The sequence below is a fragment of the Protopterus annectens genome, chromosome 2.part0, assembly GCF_019279795.1.
Source record: "Protopterus annectens isolate FY-2018-M chromosome 2.part0, PAN1.0, whole genome shotgun sequence".
NCBI lineage: Eukaryota > Metazoa > Chordata > Ceratodontiformes > Protopteridae > Protopterus > Protopterus annectens.
The window spans coordinates 280,146,975-280,171,575 of NC_056728.1; the positions used below are offsets into that span (position 1 = coordinate 280,146,975).

Here is a 24,601-nt window from a genome sequence, read left to right on the forward strand (position 1 = left end):
GAAAGCTTAGCTAGCTTACATACTGGAGTGTAACCAGAGATTTCCATTTTGTGCTCTCAGCTTCCAAGTGTTGCCCACTGAGCCACTTCACATTTAAGAATAATTACATTTATCCACACATGGTCCACCCTATATAGTTGAGGAGTTAATGCTTCACTTTCAGCTGATACTCCTTGCAACAATAAAAAAGTTACTGAAAGATGCTTAATTAGATTGTTAAATAAGCTGTGCACATACCTCTCAATTGGACAAAGACAAAAATAATGGGGTGGACAAATTTTAAACGTTGCTCTTAGAAAGTTGCCAGAATAAAAGGGCTTGTGTTGCCATGCTTTTTCTGAAGAATATTAAGTCTGAAACTTAAATATCTGTCATTTAGTGAATTCAGTCCTAACTGATTTGCCACACAATTCCAGAAAACAGATTTTATGAAGAACAGACCAAAAAATATGAGGCAAAGACCTGGACATTCTGCAAAACTCTGGACAGTTGAGAGGTGTGGAGCCTATGCACAAAAACTGTGTTGTAGGGATTGCTTTAGATAATGAACCCTTTTTTATTGGCTACTACAGTTGTATAAGCAAAAATGTTTCTGACTGATATGGGGGGGGGGGGGGTGCCTGATGGACTGCGTGTTATTTCCCATATGTTATATTGAAAAACAGAACCAATTACTTTGGTATGCCTGGTGTGTATACTTATGTTTTCTGACGGCCTAGTCAAAGCTAGATTGTGTTGAACCAGTCTACATTGCTTGTATATGTGCGTATATCATTGTTCTGATACCCATGTTTTTCCATAAAGTGTTAAATATTGAAAATAAGTTTCTTTGTTATGAATAACATCCGTATAAAAAGCTTGTCAAATTGAGCTTTTGTTCTTTCCAAAATTAATATGAGAAATATGTCAAGTGTGATGTAATTATGAGCCTCAAATAACAGCCCATTCCTCCAAGCCTAGGATTGTACTGGGTGTACAGCCATTAAAAAGGGGAGATCGAAATAAAGACCACATTTATTGCTGCAACATTCTGTGCCCAGACTTGTGGCAAGCATTGTTTATCCACATTTGAGAAACTTGTTCAAGCTTGTATACATTGTTACTGTAGTATGGCTTTCATCTACTAACCCAAAATACTCTTCTTTTTAACCCGTTTGTGGGAGAAGATCTTGCCGAGGGACTGCAAGTGTTTTTGTTTTTGAACTCTGGGTATTTTCTTAGGAAGCACGTGTGTGTGTGTGTGTGTGTGTGTGTGTGTGTGTGTGTGTGTGTGTGTGTGTGTGTGTGTGTGTGTGTGTGTGTGTGCGCGCGCGTGCATTTCACTTGTGTGATGTTGGGTGGAAAATTTTGATTGTTTGCATTAGTGTAAGTAGTTAGAATGTTATGTGGAACAAACCCCCTTCCTTTATTTGTCCAGTGATTAGGCAACAGGAGATTTGTGTGAATTTTAAATATTTCTCAGTCATCCAGTTAAGGAGGAGAGGTGAAGGCTAGAGGACATGGGTTTTGGACTTTGAAGAGCAGATGAACTGTAGGATGCATGTATCTCTGTGAAAGGATGGCTCAGAATTTGAGTTCAGGCAGGATAAGTCTAACAGATTTAAAGGGTGTAAGGGTGGTTGCAGATTTGTTTTAGATGTGCGATCAGGTAGATTGCTCAGGCTGTGGATCCCATGTTTGCTGATTGTTTTTATTTGCATTGTTTTTGTCAGAGTGGTACAAACTTAATGACACTTCTCATCTTTTATGCGGCAGAAATTGTACATGGAAAACATTTGTATCCTCTTTAGGCAGTTCTCCATACTTTGTGCAGGACTACTGATTGGCGATGAAAAATTAATCCTGTTTTTGCTTTGGTGATGGTAAATGGGGGGGGGGACTGACTATCCAAACATTTTTGTTTTTCCATGTATGAGTGGATATTCTATTCTAGTCTCTCACTAACTTCTGCTGGAGTATGGACATTAGCTGAAGATTGCAGAAAGCTGAGGAGCAGATTCTCTTTGTTTACTTGTCTTTAGGTATGTATGAATCCTTAACATTAAAAGAAATTGGTGAGGCAAAGTGGGGAATGAAAAAGAGCATGTTCTCAGTGGCACACAGACCTTCAGTCATACTTTTTGTTCGTCTTTCTCAGACGATGCATACTAATCTCGTTATAGAATGCAGTCTTACCAGTGTATCAAAGCCATTATTCTTCTGCTGTTTGTTAGGCAGCCTCTGAATTGCGCCATTGACAAGATGACACAGTTATCATGAGAATTACTGGGCTGAGAGTGGGATGGCTTTAGGAGACAAGTCCTTACGGGATACCTGGTTGTTTAGAATAACACAGATGGAAAAACAAAGCAATGAAACCTAGCCTTGTCTTGCCCACCAAGTCTTTGTGTGAATTGCATCTGTATTTAGTGAATTGATTTGTTGATTAAGGTTTCAGAATCATCTGTTATGAGATCATCCTATTGCCAAATGTCAGTTTCACTACTTACATGATACAGATGGTAGTCTTGTTTGCTGGTGAGTTGTTTTTCTTCTTGTAGTCATTTCCCAGCATTCATTCTTGACACTTGCCCAGAGATCAAATTGTTGAGATGCAAGGATTTCCACTAAGCAGTTAGTGGAGGTTGGGACACAGTTGGAATACACCTTTGGATTTTCATTCTTCTCTGCTTTGTAACTTAGATTTAGATTGCCCTTCCAGTCAGTATTCTTGATTTTAAATGTATATCTTCTTTAAGACTGTAACTGATCATGCCAGTGGTGTGACAGAAGTCTAAGATGCCAGCTAGTGAGCTATAAATTCTGTGACACATTCATAGGGTAATATGATATGCATTACCAATTTATCTTGTAAAGAAATTCCTCCGAGCTACACGCTCTAGGGACCTATACCTTGTCACCACAATAAACAGGACACGCTGGAGGGATAGATTCCTGTCCCAGAGACGTCCTATACTCTGGAACAAGCTACCCATCTATGTCAAGCAAGGTTCTTCATTAGCCCTCTTCAAGAAAAATCTTGAGTGGATGGGAAGTAGGACATACACCTATTTCCCATTACTTCTGTGTCTCTGCTCAACAGTGGCACAGGAAAATAACTTTCTTGGGTAGCGTAAGCCATGGAACCTTGCTGTCTGGGCTTGAGTAGGCCCTTGGGCTGATAGCCTAGTACCTACACATGAACCTATATGAATGGGGTTTAATGCAGTTACGTCAGCTTTTGTTTTGCTTCTGGCTTGAAGGAAACCATTGAAAGGTGCTGCATTTAGTTGTTGTGTAGTGCAGCCTTTTCACAGTGAAAAATATTTATATTAGAATTAATGTTTGCTAGAAGTTTTGGTGCATCTGAAATGTCCATCTTTATTTGAATTTATGAGTTTTGGCAGTTAGCACATAGGATTGAGACTATAAACTGTTAAGATGCTGCTTTTATTTCAGGGATTGATTCCTTTGGCCTCCACTTGCTATTTTGTGATTTATCAAGTCACTTAATCAAACAGTGTGCCAGGGCAATTGGAACATTGGGCTATGTGGTTTCCTGGTCTGCAGGTCTAATAACTATGTATGGAAGCTTGTGCAGAATGCTTCTGTTGTGCACACACAGTTGTCTAGAAGTTTTTTTTATTTATTTATCTGAAAAGCTTATTGCAAAATCTGATGCATTTGTGGTTGCAATACTTTTTTATAGACAAGGGGTACTGAGTGCAATAGTCTGAAAAATGTGATTGGGAAGACATTTGTGTTTTACAAGATGCCCTTTGTGTACTCATTGCTACTGGGTAGAGCATATTACTATAATCTGCTATCCTTAAGAGGCATATTTTCAGTGGCAAAACTGATCATCCTTTAAATTTGGGTGCATTACTGCAAAATATGGCATTTCTGAGGTATTGATGATACGTGTGAAGCTCTTCTATATTCCTGACTTGAAAGTTATTTTCTTTATAAGGTCGCTTTCAGCAGTTGTTGCTTTCTAGCTGAGCATCAGGGCATTTTTAGTCATACATCGCAGAGCAGCTATGGTCTCAGCCTTATATTTTCTTGTTGAATTATTTCCTTGACCACCAGACTAGCCTGTTTAATTGTTGCTGGCTAATTTTATGATGTGGAGTTTGTATCCTTACAAAAGTATGTTTGGCTAGTGGTAAAATAATGTGCTTCATTGGTCCAGGATCTGTTCAGTACTGACCAGTGATCACTGTGTGGTATTAGTGTGTTTTCTCTCTCTGTGTCTGCACAGGTTTCCCCAAGTACTACTCCCCCACCTCCTAAAACATGTTGGTTGGTTGCACTAAGTAACGTATGTGTGATTGTGTGTGTGTGTGTTACTGTTACTTCATTTTAGTATTTTTTCCATGTATTTGACCTTGGATGGGGCTGAAGGAGTACATAGACTAGCCCGCTGACCCCTTTGACAAATTGTCGATGTAGTATTTTAAGGAATAGTTTTAGTAGCAGTTTTTGTTTTTTGACGTAAAGATTGGAGCAGCTGTGCTTGTCTTCTTAAACACTAAAAGCATTAAAAGATGGGATTTGTTAGTAGTTGAGGATTGTGGTGCACCTTTTGTCTCCCTACTGGCCTCCAGTTAAATAAGGTATGATTGATTGGTAACCAGAGCCTTCTGGTCTCTGGCTTCAGTAGAATTCTTACTTCTGCCACTTGCATTCTTGAATTTCCCACTGCTTTTGAATTTTTCTTTTTTACTTTTTACATTTCAGTACTGGTTGTTGAGTGTACAGTCCCCTGTGTAATCAGCTGAGAGTACATAGTGTTTGAGTTAATAGCTGACATCATGGCTGTTCCACCATGTATTTACAACAGTCGTCATGAAAGTATTATTTCTTTGGGTTAACTCTTAAGTTCCTCTTTATTTTCAGATTTAACATCCTTACCGTTTGTAAAAGTCTTCTGAAAGGTGCTACAATGTAGGACAGAATTCAGCTAGAAATTCTTGTAGTGTAGATTAAATGTGTGATGTAAGATATGAATCGCGGAGCACGTGGGATTGAGTTCCAGGATCTGACAACAAAGAGTGCAAGGTATTGTCTGCATATCTCTCAGGTTTGTAATTGTATAGTTGTTGTTTTTTTGGATCATGTGAGCATAATAGTCTGTTAGGATAGTAGCTGTGGAGAACATTGCTTACTGCTAGACATTTTAAAGGTTATGATGTCATGTCACACTGCATCGTGTCTTCTTTTTTATGTTTTCAATCTGCTCTGACAGCATTATAGCCTGTTAGTAATATATTTATATTCTTTAGATTAGGATTAAGCCAGGTTTCAATGATGGCTGTAATATTTGGGATATTATAAGAGATCTGGGACTGAGTTTGTTCATTATATTGTGAAAGCTGTGAAATTTAATAGTGATTAAGCTACGCCAGTATGGTTTTGGCACGTTAGGAGACTACACAGGTTTTGATGGGGACCCACTTTTCTGAGTATATCTGCTATTATAAATGGTTTGTTGATGATGTGTTTATTTTATGTCTAGGACCAAGACATGAACTGATAGTGTTTGTAGATTTTCTTAATTATTGCACTAGTTCTTAACGTTTTACTGTGAAATCTTCAGATTATGAGAGATTTTTTCTTTAGATGTTTGCATCATTAGGATCTTAGATAGTCAGTTTTCATCTAGATTGTGTAAGAGAACCTGTAGGAGGAGTCACATACTACATAGGAAGAGTATGCATGTTAGTTTTCATCTAGATTAAGAGAACCTGTAGGAGGAATCACATACTACATAGGAAGAGTATGCATGTCAACTGTGTTTATCGTACATAATGAGAGGGCAAGGGATGAGGGTGTCAAGGTTAAATTATAAAGACACTGACTTTTAGGAAGTCCTCTCCGAGTTTATGATGGATCTAACGTCCAGGGGATATTCAGTTTTGAGGTGAAGGAACATCTTGAGTCCCAAGAATTTTGTTAGGAAAGGTAGAGCTAAATCTTATCTTTCTAGTAGATTGAATGTTTCTAATGATGCTTCTAAGAGAGTTGCGTCACAAAATTTGGGGTCCCACTCTCGTATTTATCTATTAATGTGATTTGTGAAGTCTTTAGGAAAAAATCATCTATTTTAACGGCGGATAATAAGATCAAGGATATAGTGGGATTGAAACCAAGATTTTGCTTTAGGAATAAGAAATGCCTGAAGGTATGTTGTGTTATAAGAATCGTATATAAAAATATGCTGAGGGTTAGATTACTCAGCATGTTGGCACGTTCATTTGTAGATCTTGCAATTTATGTTCATATATTAATAATCATAATTTATTTATACAGCCCAGTACAGGAAGAGTTTAGTTTTCATTTCTCTGCTGACTGTTTCAGTCGAAATTTGGTGTATTTGACTAGGTGTAAAGCCTGCCCCTCGTTCTATGTAGGCAAGACGAACCGCTTTCTTGGAGAGCGGATTCGTGAACATCATCATCATCTTCTTTCGGCTGTTCCCGTTAGGGGTCAATTTGTGAACATATTTATGAAATTAAGAAACTTGATGACAAGAATGCACTTGAGAAACATGTCTATGCTTGTGGTTCTACACATTCTTTTGGTTTTATGGTTATACAGTTGTTGCATGATGATTTGAGAATGGGTGATCTAAGGAATAAAACTGAATGTTCTGAAACAAGATAGATAATATTGCAAGCTAATAAAGGGTATGGTCTGAACTAAGCTGTCCCTTTAAAACCTCACTTTAAGTCACGTGCATTGCATAAATGAAACAATCAGTTACTTTGTATGTGTTTTAGTGTATTTAAATACTTTTATTCACTTGTGGTTTTAATGATCTGAAGAAGAGCCAATAGTGTCATGAAAGTGCTTGTCTATTAAACATTTTATCATCTTTCAGTGTATTGTGGCATCATCTTTGGTTTTTGAGATGGCATCTTAAACATGCTAAGGTCTTTGACATCATGTAGAAGCTAAATGCTTTAAAAATTGATCCATATGTGATGAGATGGATAGCAAACTGTTTGAAAGACAGAACCCATGCAATTCGAGTTGCAGTTGTTTCATGTGGTAATGTAAAAGTGACTAGTGATGTCCCTCTGGACTTGGTACTGGGACTTCTCCTTTTTGGTATTTACGTCTTAGATTTCCAAGCGGAGCATCAAGACTTCTACCTAACAAAGTTTGCAGATAGTTGCAAACTGGGGTTATTGTTAAGTCACCCTATAACACTCAAACCCTCAAGAATGGACTCTCTCTAGTAACCTCTTGGTGTACTGAAAATGGGTTTGAACTAAGTACTAAAAAGTGTAGTATCACTTCTGGTGAACGACCCTTCCTGTTACGCTACATATACAAATGGAAATGTGGTTGTGCACTTGGGTTGACTATCATGTAACTGATGGTCAGGAAATCCATTTTTTTTAAGCCCAGCTTTTTTACACCTTGACTTTATTCCTTTGGCAATCCCTCTCTCTCATATCCAGCACTGATTAGGTCCGTTATTGAGTACACTACCCCTTTCAGGATATATCTCACTTAACACATCAGACTTTCAGAAATACCTCTAAGAGAGTTATCAAAAAATTGTTGCTTAACCGCAGTCTTTCTAAACTTGTGCGTATTATCCAGATGCTCCCGTATTTCCTTTTTAACACTCTGCATAGTCTCCTCCACTTGTTCTGTGAGATTCTGCAGTAATTTAACCTTTGTCGGCCCCTTTAAGTAATTTCTATTACTTCTTAACCATGTATTTTAAAACTCCATCTTCATTTTATCTCAGTTACTAGCTGTAACTTTTGAAGGTGTTTCTGTCTTCTCTATTAACTCTTGAATAATTTCCACTACCCACTCCTCAAATTCCTCTCTTTTTAACAGGTAGGTGGGCAAGTGCTAGTGTCTTATTTTTACTTCATCACTCTGCATTTTTATCTTAGTTTTTATTGGTGCATGATCAGAAATGGTTATTGGATGTGTCAAAGCTTTCAGTTGAATGCACATGTTCCTGTGAAGTATAATTTCTATCTAATCTCGTCCAGTTATAATACCTTGGGGAGTAATAGGTACATTCTGTTAGAGTTCCTATTACTGAATTTGTCTTCCGTAACAAATATTTTCATATGTTTCTTCGGAAACCTACCCTCTTTTTTGCTGTATTGTTCTTTCTGTATCCCCCTTTTACGTCCTCACTATTTTAAATCAATTTTCGGTCCCCACCTGTAACTAATATTCCCTACTGAAAGATTAATTATTTCTCCCCATAACTTTTTAAGCTCCATAATAGTATTTGGTGGACTATAAATACATGCCATTATAATCCTTGTTCCTTGCCAGTAGCCTGTCACTACCACAAATCTACCATTTCTGTCCTTTTTTCCCCCTCATCTATCACTGTTGGAGCCCTTTTAGCAATTAGCATAATTGCTCCCTTTTTCCTCTGTCCCTAATATTCTGCTGAATAGCCATTCTGAAATCCTCTGTCAAATTCACATACTCATTTCTTTCCAAATGTGTCCTGCAGCATTGTTATTTGGACTCAGCATTTCTTTAATGTAATTCAATACGCTATCCTTTTTATCTGTACCTGTAAGGCCATTCATATTCAGGATAATATGGTCAGCATAACCATCATGATTAAAAAAAAAAGCTATTGTTCCTACCTATTACTTATACATGACATTTTTTGACTGTGTATTTCCAGCTTTTGTATTACATGCATATACTAATGTTTGGCAGGCTGATCTTTCTTTTGTACAGATGTTTCTTCTAATCTCTGTTTGAACCTGTCTCATTTTCAAGACTTTCTTTTAATGATATCCCTTAAACAAAACACCCTCATCCCCTATTAACTTGGAACACACAAGTGTGTACATCTTCAAAACATGAAGTTTAACCCTTCAGAAGGGAACAATTGTCCCAAAATGATGGGTGCACCTACATGCATTTATCTAACCTAAAATTAAGGTTATCCATGCTAAAATGCATGCTACAGTCTGTAGTCCCACTTACCGTGATTACAGTCTACTGTCTGTTCTTTTCTTCTCTCTCTTCTTCTGCCAGGTATGAAAAACAAGTTGTATGCTTTCAGGAAAACTAACTTTTAGCCTTTAGGAAAAGTGCAATGGGTATCTTTAAATAAAATAAAAGTAAATTGCACTGTTTTGTTAATTGTATTAGTGTTAAGTCTGCTAGGGAGGTTGTTGCCTCTTATTTACTTCCTATAATTGTACCTTTAAATTTAGGATTTCCCTCGGCAAAGAATACTAACTGCTTGCACCTGCACACAACTTATCTCCATGGAAATGTACTCACAACCAGTTTGTACATTTTCACTTAGAAAAAAAAATGCACAGCTCCCCTCAGGTGCAGAGATCTAGAGTCCACTGAACATTTGCCAGTGGGAAGAAATCAAGCTAATGTCTTTGCAGTTGTAAGAAGCTTAGAATTTTCATAGCTTTCATTAAGTTTGTCTTATTTATAAAGCATACATGCTTACAAAAAGTCCTGTTTACAGCTTAAGCCAGATATAGTAATCTAGACATTCACCCTTGTAGAATAAAAAGAGAAAATATTGTAATTCTGAATATAATACAACACTGCACTTTTACAGCCCACATCCACCACAGGAGCAAGATCACAGCATATGAACATTAAACTTGCTTCTGTACAGTCTTTCTTTTAAGAAATGTAGGTTTTACATTGTAAAAAAAACAGTACTTTAATATCCAAACAGTTTAATTTTGTTATCTTTTGTTGTATAAATTCTTTTTGAGATGTAACTTCTTTTTTGAATGACTGTAATTTTGTAATTGGAGCTTTTCCCCTCGAGTCTTCACTGAAAATGGGTCATTGGCTCAGTTGGACCAACCCGGTTAGCAAATAACAAATAGGTTCATAGGTAGGTACTAGGCTATCGGCCCAAGGGCCTAAGTAAGCCTAGCCAACAAGGTTCCCTGGCTTATGCCACCCAAGAAAGTTATTTTCCTGTGCCACTGTCGAGCAGAGCCACAGACGTGATCCTCTGGGTGTATTTCCTGTTTCCCTCCCACTCATCAAGATTTTTCTTGAAGACTGTTAATGAGGAACTTTGCTTGACATAGACGGGTAGCTTGTTCCATAGTATGAGAAGTCTCTGGGACAGGAATCTATCCCTCTACCATGTCCTGTTTATTGTGGTGACAAGGTTTAGGTCCCTAGAGAGTGCAGTTTGGAGGGACTGGGATTTCTTTAGGTGTAGTATGTCCAACGGCTCTGGGTTTGACATAGCTTTATATGTTATGCAGAAATCACCTCGGAGTAGGCGATATGCTATGGAGTAAAGCTGGAGTTTTTGTAGGCAGTCAGTGTAGGGCATCTGTTTGAGGCCAGTAATCGTCTTTGTGAGGTACTTTTGTGGCCTTTCCAGCTGCTGCAGATGTCTTGTGAGGTACATTCCAAAAGGGGCGTTGTAGTCTATAATTGGTCTAATGAGTGTCGAGTAGAGGGGAGCAATGACCTCTCTTTTTTTAAATTTTTTTCCTGGATGAGAACCCTTTTGTGATGTGTGCCATGTAGAAAGACTTCTGACTGCTGTGGCGATGTGATTATCAAAGGAGGCTTTCCTGACCACTGTGGTGATGTGATTATCAAAGGAGAGACTACTGTCCACCTGAGTCCCAAGGTCTCTTATCATACATTCGGTGTTAAGTAGACTACTGCCTATGTGGTAATTCATAGGTGCAGAGTTTTTACCAAAGGGGAAGACAATGCACATTTTGGCATTGAGCTTGAGGCCATGGCTCTGACACCAGGCATCCGTCTCAGTGAGGCCCTTCTGTAGGATGTCCACATCATTTGGGGACACTACTATGGCTCCTAGATTGCAGTCATCTGCGAACTTTGTTAGCCAGAGGCCTTCTGTGTTGGTCTGTACTTCAGAGAAGTAGATGCCAAACAGGAGAGGTCCCAGGACTGAACCCTGTGGTACTCCACTTGTCAGTGGTTTGAAGTCAGATTTGGAGTTTGCAATGTTTACAGTGTGGGTTCTGTCGGTGAGCCAGTTGGCAACCCATCTTGTGACCTAGTTTACTGAGTTTAGCTATAATTCCAGAATGGGGGATGGTGTCGAAAGACTTGGCGAGGTCAAGGTAGGCTGTGTGAATCACCTTGCCCTCCTCTACGGCTTTGGTGACTGCCTGAAAGAAGTTGATCAGGTTCAGGAGGCATGATCTGCCTTTCACAAACCCAAACTGGGTGGGGTCCAGAGTTTGGAGGTTACCAATGTCTTTTCTTTATGAGTTCCATGGCTTTGCAGACCAGGCTCGTCGGGCTAATAGGGCGATAGTTCCTGGGATCAGTAGTGGCTCCCCCTTTGTGGAATGGAATAACTGTTGCTGTGTGCCAATCAGTGGGCACAAAGCCTGATGTGAGGCTATGATTGAACATGGTGCTTAAGTGGGGAGCTAGTTTGTTCTGAAGTTAGTGTAAAATGCAGCCTGAGATGTTGTCCGGTCCCATGGATGCTGTGGTTTTGGCTTTAGAGAGTGCAGCTTTTACCTGTGTAGTTGTGATTACAGGGATGTATATATATGGGTCCTTTAGGGGTGAGAGAGGGGTAAAGTTAGCACTGAACCTATCTGCTAGGATGTTGGCAATATCTGTTTGGTTCTGTAATTTTATGCCATTGTGCTGTAACTCGGAGCAGATCTGGGTGTTGCTGTTGAGATTCTACACATAGCTGTAGAATGTTTTGTGGTTGTCCTTAGAATCAGTGGCAATTTTGTTTCCATAGCTAGCTTTGGAGGATCTTATAAGGGATATCGGCTTCTTACTGAGGCTGACCAGGGAGCTTCTCCACTCATGGGATTTTACTCTTTTGCAACAGTTTCTTCCTTCTGTTGTACAGTTTGTTTATGGCAGGGGGCCACCAGATTGGCTTCATTTTTTTTGAGGATAGCACAATCCACACACTCGTGTAAGTGCTTATAGAGTGCATTTGTGTAGGATTCTGCAGTCTTAATTGTATTGTCCATCTGAATGGGTGTCATGAAGTTCACCATTTATGTCTTAGAAGCATGAAGTTGACGCTGGAGAAATTCTTTACTGTGGTTTCCTTAATGGGGGGGGGGGCAGGATGTGGATATCTAGGTTGATTAGCTTATGGTCTGATTGGACCAATGAGTAGTTGACCTGCTCATGTTGGTAATGATTAGGTCTAGGATATTGTTGCTCCTGGTGGGGGTGTCGATAAGTTGATCCAGCGCATTGGAATTTATGAATTCCAGAAAGCGTTGAGCAAAGGAGTTTGGTACATGAGTAGTTTTCCCAGTTAATGGTGGGGTAGTTGAAGTCGCCCATTATTAGGATGTTTGGTTGAACCCTAATATTTTCCAGTATATCAGGAAAAGAGGAGTGGGAATCCTGGGGCATGGTGGGGGATCTCTAGCAAGCCACAGTTTGGATTGCAGTTTTGCCCAGAGTTAGTTGCACTTGGATAACCTCGGATGCATTATGCTGCACAGCTAGCCTGGAGGTGTGGATATCCTTAATGAATATGGACACACCTCTGCCTTTGGTGTTCCGGTCCAGGTTGCATGCCCAAAAAGTGTGGTATGAGTTATAGTCTGGTAGTGCAGGGGTGCCCTCTGGAGCCTTGAACTAAATAAAACACATATAGCAGTCACTGGAAAGATTCCCCCACATTTAAAATACCCCTGACTACACAGCACTGTTTTACTGTATATAACATGCAGTTTATCATGAATTATTTTATACAAATACCAGTAAGAACAAAAAAGAAAAAGTTTTACTTGCAGTTAATTTTCCTCCTTTTTAATGTCCTTCTAAACATTAATGATATAATGTGGGGTATATGCTTTACAGTCCACTTACAAGTTTAACAAAATCCAGTGTTTTTCAGCCACTTTTTCTTGCAAAACAATATTTCACAAATGTGATAAGATGCTTTACACCATTTATTCACTAATTTCAGAGTTGCTGGTCATTTTCCTGTTTTATCCCCATCTCCCAACACCTGACTGGTTCAAGTCCAGGGTACCGTTGATTCTTCTAGTCAACTCCTGTACTTGTTGCTGTCTCTCGAGCGTTTTCCTCTGGAACATGGGAAAATGTTTCACTGGCAAAGTCTCCCTATGAACCTTGCTATCCGAAGCTTGAGAAGCAAGAGTCTCCTTCAGCTTGCTGACTCACTTTTTGTAGAATAAATTTTATTTCCTCCTTAGCCTGTTCTGTGTCAACAGATGACCTTTCATCCTCCGGGGGGGGGGGGGGTGTCCTCAAGGGAAAAAAAAAACACTTGAAGACCGCTAGATACAGCAGCTCGAATCTCACATCTGCCTCTAGAAATTTCCTGTTTGCCGGGATAAATTTGTTTCTCTTCTGGCTGACGTACGGTGAGTAATAATTTTCTACAAACACTCTGCTCTCTCCAGTTTTTAGTGCTTTTCCCTTCTGTCACAATTTTGGTGGATCAGCTGTTTCTGCTGATATGATTGCATCTTTACTAATATAGGTCTTGGCTGCTTTCTCATGGCCATGCTTGGAGCATCCATTCAGTGTACCCTTTCAGCTAACAAATTCTGCTTTGGAATACCAGTCCAGTTGCTTAGCGTATTTTGTACTTTCATAAAATTTAATACAGCTTGTTCCTTCCAGTTACTGTGGTACAACAGAAGATCGTCAGGTTGTCTCAATCTGTGCTGTTTTGTTTACTATTTTTTTTTAAACAGTTCTTGAGAAACCTCATATTCAGACAACTTTTTTCTTAGTCAGTCTCTGTTTTTGCAGTTTTCTATTCATCTGAATGGCTAGTTAGTTTCTTCCATTTTTTCCAACCTTTTGTTTTTTGAATTGATGCATTCTTTCAGTGTTTCATTTATTTTAATCATCTCTGCGTACATTTGATTTATTTTTTCCTCTAAATTTCTGGAAGCAGTCTGTTGAACCAAAGCTGAAGACTGAACTGCTTTTTGTTGAACAGCTGCAGACTCCTTCTCAGATGGTGTTTTCTCCTCATCTGTTCTGTCTGATTTTCTTTCAGGTTTTGCAAATTTCTCCTTTCCTGGCATTCAGACAGTGTATCTTTACTAGCAAGTAAACAAACATTTTCAATGCCCCTCCTTTTTCTCAGTTTCTGTTTTCACACTGGGAGAACAGAAGTTATGTTGTTTATCAGTGTGCAGCCATCTTGGAAGTCCCTTAGCTACTGTTGTCTTAGTATGAACATAGTTCTACTTTGTGTCATCGGTGCCAAGTATATTTTACAGAGCAGCTGTTGCTGGCTGTAGGTCTGTATTTTTGTCAAGATAAATATAGGTGCTCGTGGTGGTTATTGTCATTAGTTCTGTGCCTATAAGTGTCTGCTAGTTAGCAGTCCGTTAACTTTTTATCATAGGAAGTTAATAGGCTAATGGCCCTGGGGCCCTTACAAGCCTAGCCAAGAGTTTATCCCCACAAAGAAACCTCAGTCAGCACCTGTCGTCCCTATCAACAAGGGACACAGGTGGAACCCTGTGACAAATTTGTGGTTTCCTGTCCACTCATCAAGGTTGTGCTTTAAGAGAGTAAGTAAGGCGCACTGTTTGACATGTATGGGAAGTCTATTCCAGAGACTGGGCAGCCTCTGGGAGACAAACCTCTCTCCTCTAACAGGTTTTGTTGATGTCACATATTAGATTTGTGCCTTTTGAGCAGGCAGTGTGTGAGGAGTTAGACTTGTAGATATGGAGAATCTCTAGTAGGGCAGGCTCCGAGATTGCCTTGTAGGTGAGAGACAGATCACCCCTGAGCGGTGAGAGACAGATCACCCCTGAGCAATCTGTATGATACCGAATAGAGTGATAGTGATTTGCGCCTGTCCGGATAGGACATGTGTTGGAGGCCATGGATTCTCTCTGCGAGATATTTCAGTGGTCTTTCCAGTTGGTGCAGATGTTTGGAGAGGTGTATACCAAACTGGATGTTATACTCAATTATTGGTCTAATGAGGGAGGAATATAGAGAGGCAATAACCTCATTTTTTTTTCTGGATGTAATCCTTTTACTTATGAGATGAACCAAGTAAAAGGCTTTTCTGACCACTGCCACTACATGATATTAAAGTATGAGGCTATCAACCTGAGTGCCCAGATCTCTCACCACAAGTTGTGTGCTTAGGGGGTTGCCATAGATGTGGTAATTGGTAGGGGCTGTGTTTTTGCCGAATGTTATGATACTTTTTTTGCGCTTAGCTTTGCCCATGACTTTGGCACCAGTCATTAGTTGCTGTGAGACCCTCTTCCAGTATGTTAACATCATCTGGGGAGTCAGTGACAGCACCCAACTTACAGTCATCCATGGACTTGGTCAGCCACAGGCTTTTTGTCTTTGCCTGGACCTCTGAGAAGTAGATGCCAAACAGTAGGAGTCCCAGGACAGATCACTGGGGGACTCTTAGTGCTAGGTCTGCTATCGGAGGTGGAGGCACTTATTTTGACTTTGAGGGTCCTGTCAGGGAGCCAGTTGACAACCCACCTGATGAGATAGGGATTTGCGCCAAGTTGTTAGCTTTTCGACGATGCTGAGTGGGGGATTGTGTCAAAGGCCTTGGTCAGGTCAAGGTAAGCTGTATGCACTAACTTCCCCTCATCCAGGGCCTTGGCGACTGTCTCAGAGAAGTCAACTAGGTTCATCAGGCACAATCTGCCCATGAGTAATCCGAACTGAGTGGGGTGGGGTCAAGTTCTTGGAGATTGCCTATGTCCTTGTTTATGAGATCCATAATAATACACTCCATGGCTTTACAGATCAGACTTATCAAGCTAATGGGGCGATAGATTCCAGTGTCCGTAGTGGCACCACCATTTGTGCAAGGTGATGACAATGGCAGTTCTCCCCTCTGCTGGAATGAAGCCTGTACTTAAGCTGTGGTTGAATAGGATGCTCAATGCCGAAGCCAGTTTTTGCTTAAGATGGTGCAGAATGCAGCCTGGGATACTATCATGTCCCATGGAAGCTGTGTTCTTTGCCTTGGATAGGGCCTTTAGCACTTGATCTACAGAGATTTTAGGTGTAGGACAGTTATCGGGAATGTCGAAAGGGTTTTTGGGGGGGACAGGATGGTGAAGTTTGCCCTGAACCTGTCTGCCAGCAGGTTGGCTAAGTCAACAGGATCGGTGTAAGTAATGCTGTAAAGTACTAATTTAGAACAAACCTGGGCTTTGCCATGGAGATTCCTGACGTAACTGAAGAAGGATTTGTGGTTTCCCTTTGTTTGAGGCTAGTTTCGATTCATAATTGGCTTTGGAAGCTTTCACCAATGCTCTAATTTGCTTGTTGAGGCTAAGGAGGGAGTTTTCCAATTTGGAAGATGTTCCTTTTTACTCTTGGACAACAGTTTCTTCCATTTGTTGCAAAGCCTGTTGATAGAGGGTGTCCACCAAACATTTTTGTGTTTCCTTGAGGAGCAGGTTTTAGTTTTATTGGGTATGGCTGAGTTCATGCATTTGTACATGTGTTGTATACTGTACTGGTGTACTGTTCAGCATAGTAGTCTGCATCTTCTGAGGGGGGCAGTAGTGTGAAGCTACATATACCCTCCCTTAGGAGATTGTAGTCAGCTTTTGAGAATTTTTTTTCACTCGAGTATGGTTGTGGGGGGGGGGTTGGGTGTGATAGAAACTTCGAATGAGACAGTCCGATGAGCTGATCTCTCCAGGGAAGAACATACTATGGAAGTGGTGCAGCAGTTGCCTGTGTTGGTGAGAACCAAGTCCCAAATGTTGTCTCCCCTTGTGGGGGATAAAACAAGCTGGTCTAGTGCATTAGAATTAATAAAGTCAAGGAATTGAGTGAGTGTATTAGTGCAGGAATAGTTCACCCAGTCTATAGTGGGGTAGTTGAAGTCACCAAGGATCAAGGTGTTAGGGGGTACCTTAATGGAATCATGTAGATCCAGGTGAGAAGAATGGGTTTCCTGAGCCATGGAAGGGGTCTGTAGCTGGCTATAACTTGGATGAGTGTCTTGCCAACTGTCAGTTGCTCCTGGAGTAGTTCCAGTCCATCATGCTGGCAAACCAGTCTGGAGGTGTGCATGTCCTTAATGAAGATAGAGACTCTACCACCCTTGGTCTTCCCACCCTCATTTTGGGGGTGAAATGAGGTTGTAGACTGGTAAGGCAGGGGTGCTCTCTGCAGCCCTTAACCACATTTCTGTCACCACACAGGCATCTGCATCTTCCAGTGCAAGGAGAGCCTCCAGTGAGTGTATTTTCAAGTTAATGCTCTTAGCGTTAAGTAGCATGACCTTCAGTTTGCTTTTTGACGTATCTTTTTATGACGGAAGGTTTGTCTTTGGGACATTGCCTAAAAAAGGCACACTGGGGAGGCGAGAGCCTTGGCAAGGATCCGGAAACTCAGTGGTGACAGGTGGAGGCCACCTCTGGCAAAGCATCGAGGACTGTTGACCATGTCATCACAGGCAGACAGATAATAGATTCCCTTGGAGTGATACCAGAAACTAAGCCAGTCAATTTTTTTTTTTTTTTTTTGGTATTGTGGTATCATTCTTGGTGAAGGTAGGATGCTGGTTGGGGCTAGGTTCCTACCTGCCTGAGAGACATACTCTGAGAGCTCAATCATGTCTCTGTTCATATAGTCCAGGGTGGTAGTCTTGAGTCATTCATGCCAACATGGACAGTGACAGAGTTGTACTTGTTGTGGAATGACTTGGTGCATGCATGATGTGACGGATTTTGATACCAGACAACTCACCGTGACCTTCTCCTTGTCAAACCTGGTGAGGGGGACGTTGGTGTCTCTCACAGTTGAGTCACCAATGACTAGTATGTTTGGTTTATTATGTCTTGTGGGCTGTAATGGTTTATTGTTTTGTCTTATGGGCTGTGTTTGTGAGACACTGGTGTGTTGTCTTCTCTCTGTAATGTGTTTGGTGTTGTGTGTGGAGTGTTTGTGACCTTTGCATAGGTTTGTGTTTGTTGTGCTTGGCTATGTGATGTGTGTTGTGTGGTGTTTGTGCCGGCCATCTCTTCTTTATCAGGAGTACTCGCTGTGGCGCGAGAGTGCATGGACACCAGGTTACTGATGTAAATGCATTTCTCGCAAGTAGAAGAATTATTTGCTAGGAGAAGAGGGCTGTCCGTAAACATGAGGCAGTTGCTACACTGTCTCAATATGCTCATGTCGACCAGGCTGACAGGAGAAATTGATGGGAATTGTCCAGACATAGCGTTCTTAATGCTTGGACGGACTTATGGAGAGAGGGTTTGATAAGGATTTGTCCACAAGTGTAGACCACAAGAACCTTGTTAAATGCAAGTAACTGGCCTGAAGAACAAGTGCTAAAATCAGAACTAAGATGCTAGTGTACCAGATAAATTTTATCAGGCCACTAACAATCAATAATAAATGCAGCAGAATAAAAGCACTTGAACGTCTAACAGCACACAGCAAAAATAAGGTAGTAAAGTAGGAAGAACACATTTACAGTAAAAGCAGCCGAATAAAGTGTAAATGTTTTTTTTTTTTTTTTTTAAGTGGAGAGGAAGGAAACAGAAGATAGTACAAGATTAAGGAACTAAGGAGGTAATCCCACCAAATTATCTCCCTGCACTCAGATGAGTGGTCAAATGAGATGGGACTGGAAGGAGTGTCCAAAATAAATTAACAGCAGGGGTGGGCAATTCCAAACCCACCATGTTTTAAGACTATAGCCCCACTTGGGTGGGAGGGCAGGAAAAACAAACTGTGCAGACAAAATAGGACACAAACAACAAAGCAAATATATAATTGCTGTACAGTACAAAAAAGTATACTTAACAGTTTATATATCAGATGGTTATAGACTCCAACACCGCCAGGGGATTAACTCTTGTCAGCTGTGCACAAATTCAGAGAAATGTAAGTCTTTGTAGGAGTCCTACAATTCGTAACCTGGAATTAAAATTCTGAGTATACAGGCATTTTTGCTTTGTATGGTATACACATGCCCCCAAATATAACTACATACAGTGTTTTCTGCTTAACAGTTTTTAGAATGTCCACGGAGTAAATGTTTTGTTGTCGTGGACTGGCATTTTATGAGATGAGATCACCCTTGCTGCCACTTCAAAACATCCTTTATGTCAATTTTATGTGCAGATTGGTAATGTGCTTCAAGATAGTTTAGTGTAGCCCATTTCAAGTAAATTCAGTAGTTTTGTTCAGTAGCAGGTAGCATTGATTTTATTTATTTATTTTTATCAGACATTTGAGTGTATTTTGAGTGAGAGCATCTCCAATCATTCAGCCATTCATGTGGATAGTCTTTGCAGTGTTCACACTACTTTCTGTCTAGTAGGTGCATATAGTTGGGGTGCATTCATAGGTGGAGTGACTGCCTGAAAGTGAAATATTTACTGCAAACGTTGATTATTGTGATTTGAGCATATAGATATACATGGGGTAATGTTTCTGTTCTGCTGAATTCCGGGATTATTGACAGGTCAGAATCTTCATTGTTGTCTTGCATACTGTGAGAAAACAACAGAAGTGTCATGTGCAGCTATAGTTTCAGTTCAGGGATCTCTTGAGTCAGTGGTTGCTTTGAACTCATTCAGAATGTATCAAGACGGTGTAAATATCTAGCTAGTTCTTTGGTTATCTGAAACAGCTTTAAATATGATTTTAAATGTTCTGTACATTGGTTCAGTGTTTGGAATCTTCCAATTACCTGTAGGTGTAAATGTCGTTGGCTTGTTTTGCTTAGCCATGGGTTAGTTATGTTTTTGAATTGGATGCCTGCTGAATGTTGAGGGACTTATTTCAGATGTTCTGAACTGTGAAACTTCAAGTGCCAAATGGGGAAGTGTTTATACTAACTCTAAGATTGTGATATCTTGCATTATTTTTCCTACTCTGCAGGCTTCTGCTGCCTTGTAGGTAAGGGGAAATTTGGATTTTAAATAAACAACTGTTCCTTTAAACCAAGTTACTTCAGCTTTGGAGTTGATGTGTACTGGCATGTGGGGACATTGTAAGGTTGTTTTAATCATTTTTTTAAGTTTTTGTTTCTGCTTGTTCCAACTTTGACTTTTTTATTTCCTTTTTTCACTTTAGAAATTACTATTTTATACTTTTGCTCGTTATCCAGGATATGTAGCCATGTGTGCATGTGCTTGACAATTACATAAAAACCAAAAAGTGTGTGTGTATTTATATGTGTTATCTGGCAGTTAGTTCAGAGGGTTAAGGCTCCAAACTTTTAATGAACTGCTTCCTTTAATCAAAAGGTAGAGGGTTTGATTTTTTTTCTACCCCTGTTTGCCCGATAATGCGACTGAGCAAGTTACTTAATCAGACCGTGCTTCCTGGATGAGTCTACAAAAGGTCCAAGTGAATCAGTGCTGTGCCCCAGTTAACAGATACAAGTTAAATAAAGTAATACAGCTAATATATGTATAGACACACAAGACACATACTGTGTATATAAACTATTTGCAGTTACTTTACTTTTCCCAGTTATTTCTTGGAAACATTTTTTTTTTTTTTTCCTTGCTGTTTATTATTACCATTTCTAGGAAATTAAGATACTGTAGAGCAAATACAGCCACTGGACAGTTAGTATTCGTTGAGAAATCTGGAAAGACTTGCATTTATTTATTTATTGATTGATTGACCATTTTCAGTGGAGGCCTGGGGAGACCAGCTCCTTAGTAAAAGGTAGAAATGACAACAAATTTCAGTATGGCTCACAGTATCAAGTATACAAAAATACAACCGGCCAATATACATATAAACTTATAAATTGCACAAAAAAGCGGTACATACATTTCATAACCTTAATATTTACATAGAAAAGTATTTTACATGGAATAAAGTGACCATTGTCAAACCATGTATACATAGAATAAGGGGTAAAAAGTTACTGAGGAGTATAGTGAATTTGGGTATAGACAGAGTTTTGCTATTTTATAAGTAGGTTAAAATTTAGGTAACTGCTGAAGAAGGAGTTGAGCAGTTACATATCCATGTAGAGAAGATGGCTGTGGAGGGCAGTTTTGAAGGTAGCTGGTGATGGTTGTAATCTGATTGGAGCTGGTAGGTTGTTCAGATTTTTGAGAGAGTTCACGAATATAGTAATTGGCCTGCAGGGAGTTTTTGCTTGTGTATTTGGAGCAGATATTGGTGCTCAGAGAAAAGATGATGGGCTGGATTATACAGGGAGAATATGGAGCTTGGAGCTGGTCAGTCATTTTGTTTATAGATCAGTTTATGAGTGGTGGAAAACTGGGGGAGTTCAAGCCACTTGAGTTGCTGTAAGGCAGTACAGTGGTGAGTAGAGTGGCAACTATTTGTGGCGAATTTAGCAATTTTGTTATAGCAAGTGTCTAACTTGTCCATTAGGGAAGACTGCAGATTGGTTAATAAGGGGGTCTCGTAAGTTAGTGATTTGTAGAAGGTAAGATAGTGTTAGTGCTTGTTTGGAAGGGAGGGAGAGAAATTTGTTATGTCTGTGTAGCAGCCCAAATTTTTTGGGGGTCTTACTAATACTGTTTTGGTGGTGGTGTTGTGTCTTTCGGCTTTTCCCGGTTAGGGGTCGCCACAGCGGAACTCCGGTCCGCTAATGATTGGCAGTAGATTTTTACATGCTGGCTTGCCAGGCCTAACGCACAACCTTCAACGAAGGAACACCCATTCACTCATGTCGCCACAAAGAAGACTCTCTATCTGAGAATCGAATGGGCAACGTCTAACTGTGAGGCGACAACGCTACCGCAGCACCACCACCGCAGTAGATAATAGTTTTGGTGTGTTAATTGAATTTGAGATTTTCATTAATAATTACTCCTAGCAGTTTAGTGTGGGTAAGTAGCTCAATGTGGGTGGAGTTATGAGAGAAAATTTTGAGGTTAGTTTTATTTATGGGTGAGTTTATCTTGGGAGTGAAGAGTGTAAGTTTGTTGTTTTGGGGGGTTTAAGGAAGAGGTGATTTTTGTGTAGCCAGGATTCTACAGAGGAAAACGTAGCTTGGGTACTTTTGTTAGAGTGTTAACATTGTTGGCTGAGCAGACTATAGTGGAGTAGTCTGCATACTGGATTAGGGAGCCCTGTAATGTAGCTTGGTGGAGATTGTTGATAAATATGTTAGAGAAGAGGCCCAAGAATAGAACCTTGAGACACCCCTGTAGGGTTGTGAATGAAAGGGAAAATGGAGTTTTGCCATTTGACAGCATGCTCTCTGTTTGTTAGAGAGGTAGCTACTGAACCAGTAAAGGGAGTGGGGAGATGGGCCCATACTAGAGAGTTGATAGGGCTAAGAAAAGGGCTGATGCAATATTTCCTGTGTCACAGGCTTTGTTGACTATATCTAAGAAGGAAATGAGAGCAGTGGATGTTCTGTGTCCTGGGCGGAACCCATGCTGTGTAGGGGAGAGAATGTTGTGTTGTAGAAGGAAGTCTAAAAGTTGTTTCTGAATGCATTTTTCTAGGATTTTGGAGATGGGGGGGAAAGTATAGCAATAGGATGGAAGTTAGAGATGTCGGTTGAGGCGCCACCTTTTATGGAGAGGTAATAGTATAGCTTTTTCTCCATAGACTAGGGACATAGGATTCCTGGATAGATCTATTAATCAGAATGCTTATTGGATAAGCCACTGGGTCTGCAGAGAGTTTAAGAAATTGGGCAGGAATGCTATCAGCAGAGTTTGTGCAGGGCTTTAATTGTAGAAGTAGTTTTTTTATATAGGAAGTAAGGATAGGCGAGAGATTGAAAGGTGGATGGGTGGTTGTATAGATGCTGTTTGGGTGGAGAGATCTGGTGAGTAGAACAAGGAGAGTTTGGGATATTTTGAGGTGGACTATGAGATAGAGAAGAAGTAGAAGAAGGGTTTGGGAGAGGACAGGAGAAGTTAGAGGTAATATTGGCAGAGGACAGGAGAAGTTAGAGGTAATATTGGCAATGTGTCAATAAACTACAAGTTGAAGATACTAGGCATTTGTTCAGGAGTTTTGTCAGGGTGTGGGCAAGGGTTGGGCTTTGTGCCAGGGGACAGGAGGTAGTTAATGGAAGCCCAGAAGGATTTTGGGTTACTATTTCTATGATTTTGTTGGTTCCAGAAGGGTACTTGTCTTTAGCAATGAGTTTTTTTGCTTGGTTACGAAGCTCTTTGTATTTAATAAGTTTGTATTAATTCTTAGATTTAAACCATGCTTTCCATGCCTTGTCTCTATTGCACATGATTTATTTGTTAGTTTTAGTTAGCCATGGGGCGTTGCATATTTTAGTTCTTTTGTATCTTGAAGGAGCTTGACTGTCTAGTATTTCTAGGAAAGAATTATTGAAGTAGAGTACTGCGTTGTCCAGGGGGAGAGTTTTAAGGATGCTCCAGTTTATGCTTTTTAGGGTTCTGTTAAATGTACTAGGGTTGAAATTAGACAGGTTTTGCACTAATTTAATGTTATGTTTTTTTTTTTTTTTTGGGAAGGCTGAGCATGCTCTGATTGTGAAAGTGGGAAGATGATTGCTGGTAGAGTTAGGCAAAGTGCCAGAGGAAATTAATTTGGATGGATTTGATACTAGAATCCAATCAAGGATGGATCCTACATTGATTTTGTTACATCCATTGTAATCACCAAGAATGAGACTCATTGTATTGGCAGACTAGATTGCAGACAGACTACTAATCCAGTAAGGGTCCAGTTCATTGAAGGGTGTGGTAGGAATGATGGCTTACAATAAAGTTGGTGTCAAGACTGAAGTAATTTTCTCATTACATGTTGTAGTATGGCAGACATTGCAGCTGCAGCAAAACAGGTGTTGGATGAGGGTTAGAATTGTACTTAAGAAAAGCTAGTGGATGTAGTTGTTGTCTCGCTACGTACCCCGTGTAGATATCCACATACCAGTGAAATAAAACAATTTTATTTTTTTTTTAATGTTATAGCAACAGTCTACATACTTACTTCCTAACTCTTTAACATATCTATCACTGAGGACACAGTGTCTTGGCTTTCTACTAACACATCTCAAGAAACACTCATTTTAGGAGATCTAAACATCAGTTGGTTTAAACCTACAGAAAAATCCATCCTCCATTATTAACCTATTTAGATTAGCATAAACTATCCAGACAACCACTAGAATTGATAAAATCACTTGAAAAGTATCTTAGATTAGATACTAATAATGGACTCAAGTAGAATTAGTGCTGGACACTGTCATGGTCTACGGCCCTGGTTTTGCTATATGAAAATGAAGCAAAATAACCATTCACGTACTCGATAAGTCAGTTATAAGAAGGAAAACCAAATGTGACAGCAGTAATTTTATAGCTGTAGTTACACATTGTAAGTTCAAAGTCCCCAAAGACCTTGCAGCTCGTTGATGCAGGATCCAATTTTAAGCCCCCCCCCCCCCCCCAGTAGAAAGAGTTGGGTCATTGCAAGCACCCTTCGGAATGAAACACCTTCTGCAAAAAATGAGATAAGGCCTGGAAAAAATGTCATAAAGACAAAACGTTATAACCTCCAAGAGTATCGACGGCCATGAAACGTAAATAAAAGTGCACCAAGAAAAAATAATATATTCTACAAAATGATTACTGACCAGAAGCTTTTTGGAATATTTAGTCAACAACCAGATATCTCCAGGAAGAAAATCCCAAAA

The 24,601-nt window shown here is 39.9% G+C and overlaps 1 protein-coding gene across 7 annotated transcripts in view; it reads left to right on the top strand.

The window, feature by feature from the left end:
- CSNK1G3 (casein kinase 1 gamma 3) overlaps positions 1–24,601 on the top strand; it is a 2,843,512-nt gene that overhangs the window by 1,568,396 nt on the left and 1,250,515 nt on the right. The window lies entirely within an intron of this gene.